The following is a 13,357-nucleotide window of genomic DNA, read 5'->3' as shown; positions in this document are numbered from 1 at the left end:
GCTCTAAGATGGGTGGGTGTAAGGGCATGTGTGCCCCACTGTGGTGCTTCCTGGCATGAAGGTTCAATGTTGTGAATAAAGATGAATTTACTTGACTCATAAAAGGCTAGCTGCTCTAAGGAAACAGTATGGTGCAGCAGAAAATACTCTGTCCAGGAGTCAGCAAACCTGGATTCTAGTGTCAGTTCTGCTACTAGCTTTCTTGATGACCATGGGCAGGTCACTCTTAAGACCACTCCTGGTGTATTAAAAAGTAAATAAGTGAGACAACAAGCTTAGAAAAATTGTGATGCCTTTTAAGTGTTTGTGTTTAACAAAATAAAGCTATCGGCACACTCATAAATGCATTGATGAGATATTTTAACCTCATTTGGAGAATATCTCAAAACACCTAAAATTGAGGCCCTTAGTGAAGGTTAAATGGCCTTCTTTGCCTCCTGCTGTAATAAATCCTGATCACTCTGTACCTCTGGACCTCAGGTTCCCCTGTGATATGATAATATCTCTCCAAGATCTGACCAACTCTGACATTCTAAGTTTTTGTTTTGGGTTTTTTTTTAATACGTCTATAGCCAATATTGCAGACAAATAGGCAGAATTAACAAGACAATAGCTTTTATATTTATTGCCAATGTTTGTAATTTGGGCTAATAGCAAACATTAAAAAGCATTTTCTTTCCAAAAAATTGTTTATGATAATCTCCGTAAAGTACAAAAATCAGCACATGTTGTTAATTTGAAGTTGCCCGGGGAAAAGGGACTTTGGGTTCAAATTTCAGCTTTATTGCTAATTTGCTATGAACCTAAAGAAAGTCCATCCTACTCTCTGGGCCTGTTTGGTCATCTATAATATGAGGGGACTGGAATAGCTAATCTCAAAGTGTTCTTCCAGCTCTTACTTTCTAAGAGTCTTAGTATGTGACATGAGCCAAGGATTCAGTTGAAGATTCTCCTACTAGCAGTTAGTGAGAGACACCTACCTCCCTCCACCAAAAGGCTGGCCATCTACCTTACTTGAAGAATCTTGCTCCTCAAAATCCTTAGAACAAAAGGAACAATAGACACAAACACACAAAACGCAGAACTAGAATGACAAATAACCTTAAATATGTGAAAAACTGTGCAAGTTAACTTGTAATAAGAAAAATGCAAATTAAACCTACATTGAGATACCATTTATTGGCAAACCCTAAAGCTTGACCACATTCTGTTTATGAGACTTTGGGGCACAGGGAGTCCAACACATTGCTGTTGTTAATGCAATACAAATACAGACGTACAGGACGGGAATTTGGCAATATCTAACAAATCTGCATTTTCAATTATCCTTTAACCCAGCAACTCCACTTTTAGGCATCTACTCTGAAGACATAGCTCCACAAATACAAAACAACATATGCACAAGTTTGTGTCAGTGCAGTGTAATTTTTAGTAACAAAATATTGGAAGCAACATAAATATCCAACAATAAGTGACTAGTTTTGTAAATCATGGTATATTCAAGCAATGTGGTATTATATAGTCATTAAAAAGAATGAGGAAAATATGAATTTTGTTTTTGAAGTGATTTCCAGATGTATTACAAATTTCTGTACAAAAACTTGTACACAAATATTCATAGCAGCATTATCCATAGCTGTCCAAAGGTGGAAACAGCCCATATGACCATCAAATGCTGAATGGAAAAAATAAAATATGGTATAAACATACAATGGAAAATTATTCAGCCATAAAAGGAATCAAGTATATGGATGAACCTTGAAAATATTATGCTAAGTGAAAGAAGCCAGACACAAAAGGCTACATATTACATTACTCCATTTTTATGAAATGACCAGAAAAGACAAATCTATAGAGGCAGAATGTAGGTTAATAGTTGCCTAGGACTGAGACATGGGAAGTAACAGCTAATGGTTACAGGGTTTCTTTTTGGAGTGGTGAAAGTGTTCTGGAATTAGATAGTGATGATTGTTGGACAACTCTGTGAATATATTAAAAACCATTGAATTGTACCTTTTACAAGGGTAAATTTTATGGTACATGAAATATATCTCAATAAAACTGTTATAAAAACAAACTAATGAAAATGGTTACTATGGAGGTGTTGACCTGAAATAGACTACCAGATATTTCTTCAGCAAAGATGGGTTTATTTGGGATGAGCAGAGATTTGTAATTTGGAATCTGCAACCATGCCAAACAATGGGCAAGTCCTCACCTGACAAGGGAAGGACAATGCTTTTATAGAGGGGAAAAGGAAGTTGGGAGGGCTACAGTAAACAAAGAGTCCATAGCTTTTCATTGGCTTGGGTCCTTGGCAGGAAAGAAAAATCTGTTTTCTTCCTGTTGGGCTCTGCTATCATGGCAGGGTATGAGAGCTCCCCCTTCTGGTCTCCTGACTATACTTAATTGAGGCTTCTCTTTTTTTTTTTTCTTTTCTACAGGGGATAGGTGGTGACTAGGGTGGAAGGGACAAGGATGAGAGCTAGATTCCTCTGAGTCCACCTCCTTCTATGGTTTTGACTTTTGAGCCATATTAATATTTTAGGTATCCAAAAAGTAAAATTAAATGAAAAGGAAAACATTACAAACCCTAAAATGGAATGCAAAAAATCAAATGAATCTAAATGTTTATCAAATTCATAGCATAGTCATACAGAGAAAACAGTTATTTCATCTAACTTGTCAACACAGCCTCTGATTCATGCTAATGAAATATATTCTAAAAACAGGAAAAACTGCAAAAAAAGTTGTAAGCATCAGCCAGTAGGTTTATTAGTACTAGTAATATTATAATTATAACTTGAAATTATTTTATGTATATGTATCTCATAAGGATAAAGTAAAAAATAGTAAATATATTAATATTATCAGAAGCCAAGGTTTATGGTGTAAGAAAAAGAGATGTGGATACAAAATTCAAGATGTAAAGAAAAAAAAATGCTCTAATGGTAAAGTTGAATTGAGAATGCCAATATGAACTCATGATTTAAAAACAAAACAACAAAATCTTCTACTCACTTAACCAGTCTTGAGATGATTCTACCCAAGAAAGCAATAAACACATGTAGTGCCCAGATCTTTTGTCTCTAAATAACATTCCCTTCTCAAAAGTGCCAAGTCTTCTTAGAGAACTGGCTGATTCCAGGTCTGGGGCAAGGAAAATAAAAGGTGAGTCTTGGATCAAGTATACTTTTGTAAGCAAAGAAGAGCTCATGCACTAATAGGGTCATGTCACAAAGATTCAGGAATCTGCTTGAAAAGGCTGACACTGATTACATCTGGAGCAACCGAAACATCAAAAACAACGAGTGCTGTATTTGATAATAACATTTTGAATAAATAAAAATCCATGAGAGGTAGTTAGAGTAAGGAAAGCCCTTTATTACTGAAGAATACCAGCTAATAAGTGTGGGAGGAATGATAGAATTAGAAAAACTAGTTTTCAAAAAGCTACAGTAATCAAAACAGTGTGTTATTGGCACAAAAACAGACACATGGATCAATGGAACAGAATAGACAGCCCAGAAATAAACCCACACACCTATGGTCAGTTAATCTATGACAAAGGAGGCAAGAATATACAATGGAGAAAAGACAGTCTCTTCAATAAACGGTGCTGGGAAAACTGGACAGCAACATGTAAGAGAATGAAATTAGGACATTCTCTAACACCATACACAAAAACTCAAAATGGATCAAAGACCTAAATGTAAGAGCAGATACTGTAAAATTCTTAGAGTGAAACATAGGCAAGACACTCTTTGACATAAATTGTAGCAATGGTTTTTTTGATCTGTTTCCTAAGGCAAAGTAAACAAAAGCAAAAAAAAAAAAAAAAAAAAAAAAAAAAAAAAAAGAACAACAAAAAAAATGGGACCTGATTAAACATATAACCTTTCACACAGTGGAGGAAACCATTGACAAAATAAAAAGACATTCTACCAAATTGGAGAAAATATTTGTAAAAGATATGACCAATAAGGGGTTAATATCTAAAGTATAAGATCAGCTCATGCAACTCAATATTGAAAAAACAACTCGATTAAAAAATGGGAAGACATGAATAGATGTTTTTCCAACAAAGGCATACAGATCACCAGACACATGAAAAGATGCTCAACATTGCTAATAATCAGAGAAAGCAAACAAAACCACATTGAGATATTACCTCACACCTGTCAGAATGACTCTCATGGGGGGGTGGGATGAATTGGGAGATTGGGACTGACATATATACACTACTATGTATAAAGTAGATAACTAATGAGAACCTACTATGTAGCACAGGGAACTCCACTCACTGCTCTGTGGTGACCAAATGGGAAGGAAATCCAAAAAAGAGGGGATCTATGTATACGTATAGCTGATTCCGTTTGATGCACAGCAGAAACTAACACAACACTGTAAAGCAACTATACTACAATTAAAATTATTAAAAAAACATGAACAGCACCAGATGCTTTTGATGTTGTAAACTGTAAGGACAAAGTGTCATGCAGCATTGATTAAGTGAAAGGTACTCATTGCAAAAGCAAGGGTGTAAGGATGAGTAAGAGGAAAATAATTTTTAATTGATAGCTCAGAAAAGTATTAATTTTATAATCTCATGTTTTGAATCAATCAAATGTGACACATTATAACCTGCTACCACTTTTCATACAGAGAAGGTAGCATTTGGCAGAGTTTAAAAATCAGAATTCAGCTTTTATAGAAAAATAAATAAGGCTTTGGATATGAGTATAAGCTTGACATAACTAAATATTTTTGAGAAAAATTAATAAAAAGGAATTTTAAATGGATGCTCCAGTTCCTACATAATTTGTAACTTTTTCCCCTAAGTTCAACAGTATATCATAAGAATAAGTGGAAACATTCTGGAGCTAAGGGATAATTTTGACCATGCTCTGCAAGTAAACACTACTGATCTGCTACCAAATGAGGACAACTCCAAGGAAACCTTTGCATTCAAACCAGGAAATATCTCAGAAGAAAATGCAACCCACATATTCATTGCCATTCAAAATGTGGATAAAAGCAATTTGACATCAAAAGTATCCAACTTTACACAAGTAGCTTTGTTTATTTCTCAAGCAGATCACCAGTCGTGGTGATCCAAATCCCAGAGTTAACATTTCTACCTTGGTATTGTCAGTGGTTGGATCTGTTGCAATTGTTAGTGTTATTTTAAGTGCCACTATTTATATTTTAAAGAAGAAAAGAAATGCAATTAGATCGAGGACTGGATTTTAATAAAATAAACAAAATTGAAGGATACTGTGAATTTTTAAATTCTGTGTGGATCGTTAGCTCATGAAAGTAATTTTAAGAAGTCTGAATGGATACGTAGATTAAATATAAGCACCCAGAGATATTTGAAATACTGTAAATCAATATTAAAAGTATAATTTTATTTACTCATTGTTTCATTTATCATCCATAGTGATAAATAAAACTCTTTTCTTCTTGCTAAACAAACAAACAAACAAAAAGAATGTCATCAAAAAGGAACCCTAGTATGCTGCTGGTGAGAATGTAAATTGGTGCAGCCACTATGGAAAATATTTGGAGGTTCCTCAGAAAACAAAAACTAGAATTACCATATAATCCACTCCTGGGTATATATACAAAGAAAACAAAACACTAATTCAAAAATATACATGCACCCCAGTGTTCATAGCAGCATTATTTACAAAAGCCAAGATGTAGAAGCCTAAGTGTCCATCAACAGATGAATTGATAAAGCAGCTGGTATATATACATACAATGGAATATTACTCAGCCATAAAAGGAATGAAATTTTGCCATTTGCAACAACATGGATAGACTTGGAGGGTATTATGCTAAGGAAATAAGTCAGGCAGAGAAAGACAAGTACTGTATGTTGTCACTTATATGTGGAATCTAAAAACTAAAACAAACGAATGTACATAATAAAACAGAAACAGGCTCACAGGTGTAGAGAATAAACTAGTGGTTACCAGTGGGGAGAGGGAAGTGGAGAGGGGTAAGATAGTGGTAGAGGACTAAGGTACCAAGTACTATTTATAAAATAAATAAGCTACAAGGATATATTGTACAGCACAGGGAATATAGCCAATATTTTATAACTTTGGATGGAGTATAATCTATAAAGATATTGAATCACTATGTTGTACACCTAAAACTAATATTGTAAGTCAACTACACTTAAGAAAGAAAACAAAAAGAAAAACTACAAGTTTGCAACCTCAGCACCCTGTTTCAGGTGTGGATCAAAACCACTGAGTAAAAGATTTTTCAGGAACAAGATATTCATATAGTTTCAAAGTATTACCCACAGATTACTTACTAATTACAAATGGAAACTATATCTTTACAATGAAGTTATCTGGCAAATACCACCTTAATTAATTGATCAAATTTAGCATCACTAATAATGATACAAACTGACCTTATCTACCTTCTGATGGGATACAGTAAGAAGTATACAACATAAACAGATATTTTTGCCAAGAATGTTTAACCCCAATCAAATTTAGTCTTTTAAGTTTACAGGAAATACAGGGTATAGAAAAATGCAGAATGTTTGACATTCTTTGAGACAACTGGCTTGGAATTTTTATAAAAGTCAATGCCCTGGGGAAAAAAGGTAGTGGTACTGTTTTGTGGCTAAAGAAACAGAAACAAATGCAGTGTATGAACTTTGGATCTAGATTTGAAACACCCACCTATAAAATAATTTTTTCATGATACTTGAGAAAATTTGAATATGGACCAGATATCAGGTGATATGGAATTATTATAAATTTTCCTCGGTATAAAAATGTTATTGTGGTTTTGTAGGACAGCATGCTTATTATTTGGAGATGAATACTAAAATATTTAGGGTTGAAACAATTTACTTCTAAAGGGCTCAGAAAAAAAATATACAGAGAGAACAAGCAAATGTAGGAAAATGTTAATTCCTGAATTTAGGTATAGACAGTATTAATTTTCATAGTACCATCTTTCAACTTTTTTGTATCTTTAAAACCAAGAGTTATAGGGAAAATGCAAATAAAATAGGCTTAGTTCCAACAGGGAAATTTACACAGGAGAAGAAAATCTATGTGCTTTCAAAATTCGCATAATTTTTCTGCCTGCCAACCACTGCTTTCATAAGCTATATGATAATTATAACTTATGCCTTCTTAGTGTGTTCCCACTGCTGGCCCATTTTCTAGGCTAATTACAGGCAAACACAAATTGATATCAGCCAATTTGAGCTTACCAATTATTCCATTCTTTTTGCTTTTTACCTATTGCTTCCATTAATCTGAAGTAGGAGAACGGTACATGTTACCTCCCCCACAATCTCATGACCAGTGGCATATACAATGCAAGCAAGCCTCAGGCCTAATTCTGCCACTCATGCAGGTATTTATCTCGAAGCAGATTCAAAACAGTTGTACAACCTGTTCTGTAAACTCAGTGAAGTCTCAGCTCTCTTTCCTTTCAGTTGCTCTGACTGCATCATGCATTAAGTTTAAATTGAAACAGATGAGATAATAATACAGCAACGCAATTGTAGTTCAGGCAATAAAATCCCATGATCTAATGCCCAAATGCAAGACCAAGACCCCTTTGCAATCCTAGGCTTCGGCTACCATTCTATAGGGTGTGAGCTCTTAGGCTTATTAGAATCTTCTTACTTTTGTAATAATAGCACTTGTTATTTCTGAAGCAATACCATTGCATTGTAGAGATTGAAAAATATAGAAGAGCAAAACAAGTCAATAAACAAAAATAAAAGCTTTCTATTTTCAGCGTCCAAAAATCACTACTATTAATATATTCGTGCTTTTTCTTCTGGATCTTTCTGTGGGTGTGGGTGTGTGTTTATGTATACACACACACCCCACACAAACACATTTACATTTTTTACCAAATTGAGGTTATGCTGTTCAGTAACACCAAACTTTTTTCAGTTCAACAATTTCCACCTTTTTTCAGTTCAACAAGTTCTACCTCTCCAGACCATATTAACATTTCCTTAGTTGACCCAAAAATTTGTTGTTCTGTAGAGTCTTTTTTGTTTTTTTTTAACATCTTTATTGGAGTATAATTGCTTTACAATGGTGTGTTAGTTTCTGCTTTATAACAAAGTGAATCAGTTATACATATACATATGTTCCCATATCTCTTCCCTCTTGCATCTCCCTCCCTCCCATCCTCCCCTGTAGGTGGTCACAAACCACCGAGCTAATCTCCCTGTGCTATGCGGCTGCTTCCCACTAGCTATCTATTTTACGTTTGGTAGTGTATATATGTCCACACCACTCTCTCACTAGTTTTGTCTACTTTCGTCATTGTATTTTTCAGCTTGTTCCCCTATTTTCTTTATTTCTTATAAAGTAGGGGTTGTATTTTAAGGCTAGATGGATTCAAGTTAACTATTTTGGGGATAGAACACATCATAGGTGATTTTGCGTACCTTATGCTGCATCACATCTGAAGATTCATAATATTAGTTGACCCACCTTACTGATGTTAAGATTGATCATTGCTCTATTCTAACCTGTCAATCAAAGCTTGAGAATGTCTATACAATATTTCTAGCCAATCCACAATCCATTTATCTTGACACATCTAAGCAATGAGAAGTCAGTTTGCCACCAACCATGCTAATTAACAGAGCCATTGGTGTTGATTGGAGATGAGGTTAGCTGAAGATTATAGTAGCCCCTCTGGCTTCTGATTAGTCTTTTAAATACTAATTAATCAGCCCTAGAGTATGTAAATATGCATTTAAAATTAGAATACTACAACCATAACTGACCTGTCCTAGGGTGTGCATGAAAACTAACAAACACATATATCAAATTTCATCCATTCTAAAGGGCACTTTTCTTTTTCAAATTGTAACCTGAATTCTGGATGCATCTTAGAATCAATTGTTTCTTAAAATCACTGTTGTCAGATAGCGGTTTTTATGTAATTATCATAACGTCTACATGGATGAACATGATCGTAGCTGCTCATGTTGTAGTCATTTTAGTTAAATTATGTTCATTGTTGAGTTTATCTTCTATTTAAAATGTCTTCAAAAATATTACATAATGATTTGACAGTGAAAGTTTCTTCTTTCTCAGTGGTACATACTAAAATAATGGTGTGATTGCAATTGATGACATTGATGAAATTTAGGACATTGTACTGGCTATGTTGCAGTATTTAAAGTAAATTATGAATAATATAACACCAATGGTTGAAACCAAAGCTGTCTGCCCTTAAGGGCATCATCTTCAGGGATTGAGATGTTACCAAAAGCTCAGCTTCTCTGTACACCAGTGCCAAATCAAACCTTGGAGACCGAGTTTTGCGTGAATAGAAAAGGATAGCTTTATTATTTTGCTAGGCAAAGGGGGACACAGCTGGTGCATGCCTGAAAAACTATGTGTCACAACCCCAGAGGATTTGATGAAGGGTTTTATAACAGTGGTTCAAGGTTGGGGTCTCTGACAAGATTAGGTTATGTGTAGGGCCTGCACTCCTCTAATCTGGTCTCAGGTGATCATCTTGATGAGCTTCTCTGGTTCCTTTAGTCTTTCCTCAGGTGGTTGCCTGGCTGCTTCTCCCTTGATTAGCAGCTGTTCAAACCCTCCCTTTGGAACACAGGGAAAGTCATGCAGGCTGGAGTCTTGCCTACAAGAAACGGGGAGGCCTGGGAGCCCCACAGGGCCCTGCTTGGTCTCACTCCCCGCTTTTTACTTGATCCTCCTCAATCTTGAGGAGAACAGATATTAGATTAGAAAGGGAACAATCATTTTGGATAGAGATGTTAATCATAAACTCAGCAGAGGAACTTGGTTTTAGGGGAACTCGGTTTTAATCCCTGCTTTGGTTTTATCTTTCCCCAAATCTTTCAGGGAACTGGGTGACGACCATTCTACTTCCTGCTGAGATGGGGTGTCTAAATTTTGGGGAGTAGATACCAAATTTACAATATTTGAGCTCCAAGTCCTGGATCCGAGTCTTATGTGATTAAGATCTCAATCCCTTGGTCTGCCATTTTGGTGCAACAGGCCCAGTTAGAGGTAAGAGGAATGACAACTGGAACTTTAGTAGACAGAAAAGATCTCATTTCCTTAGGAATTCAAGGGAATAAGTCTGAAGCCTAGTGTGGAACTGGTACTTCAGAGAGACTTGTTGTAGCCAGTTGTTTCCAAACCTTTTCCTGTATGGGGAAAACCCATTAAGGCAATCCTGAAGACCCAGAAATAGGAAGCTGACCACATATCTGGCAGTTAGAATTATCAAAAGGATCAGCATATGGATCTATAACTTTGTACATAAAAGGTATGAGAAAGGATAAGAAAACAGAACTTTCATTCTGCTTGTCAGAACAAATACTTAAAGTTTCTGAGTAGTAAGAAGAATGTCATAGGATCCCTTCCATTTTTCTTCAAGCTGCTGCTCAGATCCTTGCTCTTTTTTTTAATTTATTTATTATTTTTGGCTGTGTTGGGTCTTTGTTGCTGCATGCAGGCTTTCTCTAGTTGCGGTGAGCAGGGACTACTCTTTGTTGTGTTGCGCAGGCTTCTCTTACTGTGGAGCACAGGCTCTAGAGCACGTGGGCTTCAGTACATGCAGCACGTGGGCTCAATTGTTGTGGCTCTTGGGCTCTAGAGTGCAGGCTCGGTAGTTGTGGTGCATGGGCTTAGTTGCTCCGCGGTATATGGGATTTTCCTGGAGAAGGGCTCAAACCCATGTCCCCTGCATTGGCAGGCAGATTCTTAACCACTGTGCCACCAGGGAAGTGCCCTTGCTCTTTTTCACACTTTCAGCAGCACTGGGTCTCCAGCTTTAAAGGGATGCAAGGGAGCTTCCAGGTGAGGGGGAGACCTGTGGAATACAAACTCATGCAGTGGTTAACAATTGACCAATCTGTTGTACATACTGTTTAATTTTTGCCTCCTGTGTTAGAAATGTTTCTCTTTCTTTACTCTTAGGAGGTAAGAGTGGTATCCTGTATACCTAGCCTGCTTCTAGGGGCCACCAGTGTACAAAGGAGAGCAATCAGCAAGACCTTTTTCCATTTTAGATGAGTTTCCTGGCATCGTTTGGCGAGCATTTTCTTCAGAGTGTGGTTCATCTTCTTACCCTTTCTGTAGATTGCGGTGTCCATGCTGAGTGAAATTTCCATTTTATACCTAAACCTTTATTTGCTGTTTGCATTATTTCTATGATGAAAGCAGATCCATTGTTGCTCTGAATAGTAGAGGGAAGGCCGTACCTAGGAATAATGTCCTTAAGAAGGGTTTTTGTCACTTCAGATGCTTTTTTCCATTCTGGCTGGAAAGGCCTCTACTCAACCTTGATCCAGGTATAATCCTCTTAAATCTTTAACCAAAATCTTGTGGAGGAGGGTGGGGGACTTTTTAAATCCTTGTGGCATCCTGAGTCTGAAGGAATAGTATAAGGAACTCTCATATGCCTGTAAGGAACTCTCATGTGCCTATCACCCAGCTTCAACAATTTTCAACACGTAGCAAATCTTGTTTCATCTATATCCCTATCCATTTCCCCTCCTCCTATATTATTGTGAAGCAAATCTAAGACATTATTTTATCCATAAATATTTCAGTATGTATATTGAAAAATGAAAATTCTTTGTACATATAAACACAATATAATTATCACATCTGAAAACAAACTGTTAATAATTACTTAATATCATTAAATATTCTGTGTTAAATTTTCCAGTAGTCTCAAATATGTCATATATATATATATTTTAATAAGGATCCAAATAACGTCCACACATAGGAATCTTTTCAGATGTTTTTTAAGTCTCTTTTAATCTCTAGCAGAGGTCAGCAAATGTTTTCCAGAAAGGATTAGATAATACATATTGAAGGCTTTGTGAGCTATATGGACTCTGTTGCAGCTACTTAGTTCTACCTTTATAATACAAAAACAGCCATTGATAATATGTGAATGAATAAGCATAACAATACTCCAATAAAACTTTATCTACAAAAACAGGTTGGATTTGGCCCAAGGGCCATAGTTTGGTGATCCCTTATCTATAGCAGTAGTTCTCAATCTTTTGTGTGTATCAGAATGACTTGGAGGGCTAATAAAGAACACAGAGGCCAAAGTTTGATAGGATAGGGCCTCTGTGTTTTTACCATGTTCCCAATCTGTAAGTTTCTTCTTCATCTCTTTCTTGTTTCTTATAATTTATTTGTTAAAGAAAACAGGTCATTTGTCCTTTAAAGTTTCCCATATTTTGAATCAAGAGGCTTGCTCTGATTCAAGTCCTTTTTTTAAAATTTGTTTTTTGGGGATTTGGGGTGGGTTTTTTTGGTTATTTTGGGTATTGGGGGCGTGGTCTTTACAGTGGGGAGGGCAGACATACTTAATAAATGGTTCTATGTTCTTCCAACAGTAGACGTGTAATGTGTGACTGTTTCTTTTTTCCATTATTTTCAAGGGAAGGACTTTCTTAGAGTCACTGAATGGCAGAGCTGAAAGACTCTTTAGATTACCCAATAACCACCTTATTTTATAGGTGAGGGAACAGATATCCAGGGATGGAAAAAGATAGGCCCAAAGTCATACAACGTGTTAGTGATGGAACCAGTTTAATGAACTTTTCAGTTTTTATTTTTATTTGTTCATATTTGTTGAGGTATAATTGACAAATAAAAATTGTATATGTTTATGGTATATTACTTATATACCATAATGATGTTTGGTATATGTATATGTTGTGAAATAATTGCCACAATACAGCTAATTACTATATCTATCACCTCACATAGTTACCGTTTTCTCCCTTCCTTCCTTCCTTCCTTTCTCCCCTCCCTCCCTCCCTCCTTCCCTTCTTTCTTTCTTTCTTTTTCTTTCTTTCTTTCTTTCTTTCATTCTTTCTTTCTTTCTTTCTTTCCTTCCTTCCTTCCTTCTTTCTATGAAGAACACTTAAGATCTACCCTCTTAGCAAATTTCAAGCACAAAATACAGTATTGTTAACTATATTCATATTGCTATATATTAGATCTCTAAAACTTACTCATCTTATGTAACTGAAAATTTGTACCTCTTGACCAACATCTCCCCCATTTTCCCCTCCCCCAGCCCCTGGCAACTACCATTCTACTCTTTGTCTGGCTTATTTCACTTAACATAATGTCCTCCAAGTTCATCCATGTTGTTGCAAAAAGCAGGATTTCCTTCTTTTTTAAATCTTATTGATATTCCATTGTGTGTATATGTTTATCTGTTTGTCCATCTAAGGACACTTAGGCTATTGTGACTAATGCTGCAATGAATATGGGAGTACAGATATTCTCTTTGAGATACTGATTTCATTTCCTTTGAATATATACCT

At 35.8% G+C, this 13,357-nt stretch overlaps 1 protein-coding gene across 1 annotated transcript in view; it reads left to right on the top strand.

The window, feature by feature from the left end:
• The window catches only part of OPHN1 (oligophrenin 1), a 450,814-nt gene that overhangs the window by 332,296 nt on the left and 105,161 nt on the right, over positions 1-13,357 (top strand). The window lies entirely within an intron of this gene.

This window comes from Neophocaena asiaeorientalis, unplaced genomic scaffold (genome assembly GCF_003031525.2).
Source record: "Neophocaena asiaeorientalis asiaeorientalis breed wild unplaced genomic scaffold, Neophocaena_asiaeorientalis_V1.1 scaffold372, whole genome shotgun sequence".
In the NCBI taxonomy this organism is placed as follows: domain Eukaryota; kingdom Metazoa; phylum Chordata; class Mammalia; order Artiodactyla; family Phocoenidae; genus Neophocaena; species Neophocaena asiaeorientalis.
This window is presented reverse-complemented; position numbering and strand designations above follow the sequence as displayed.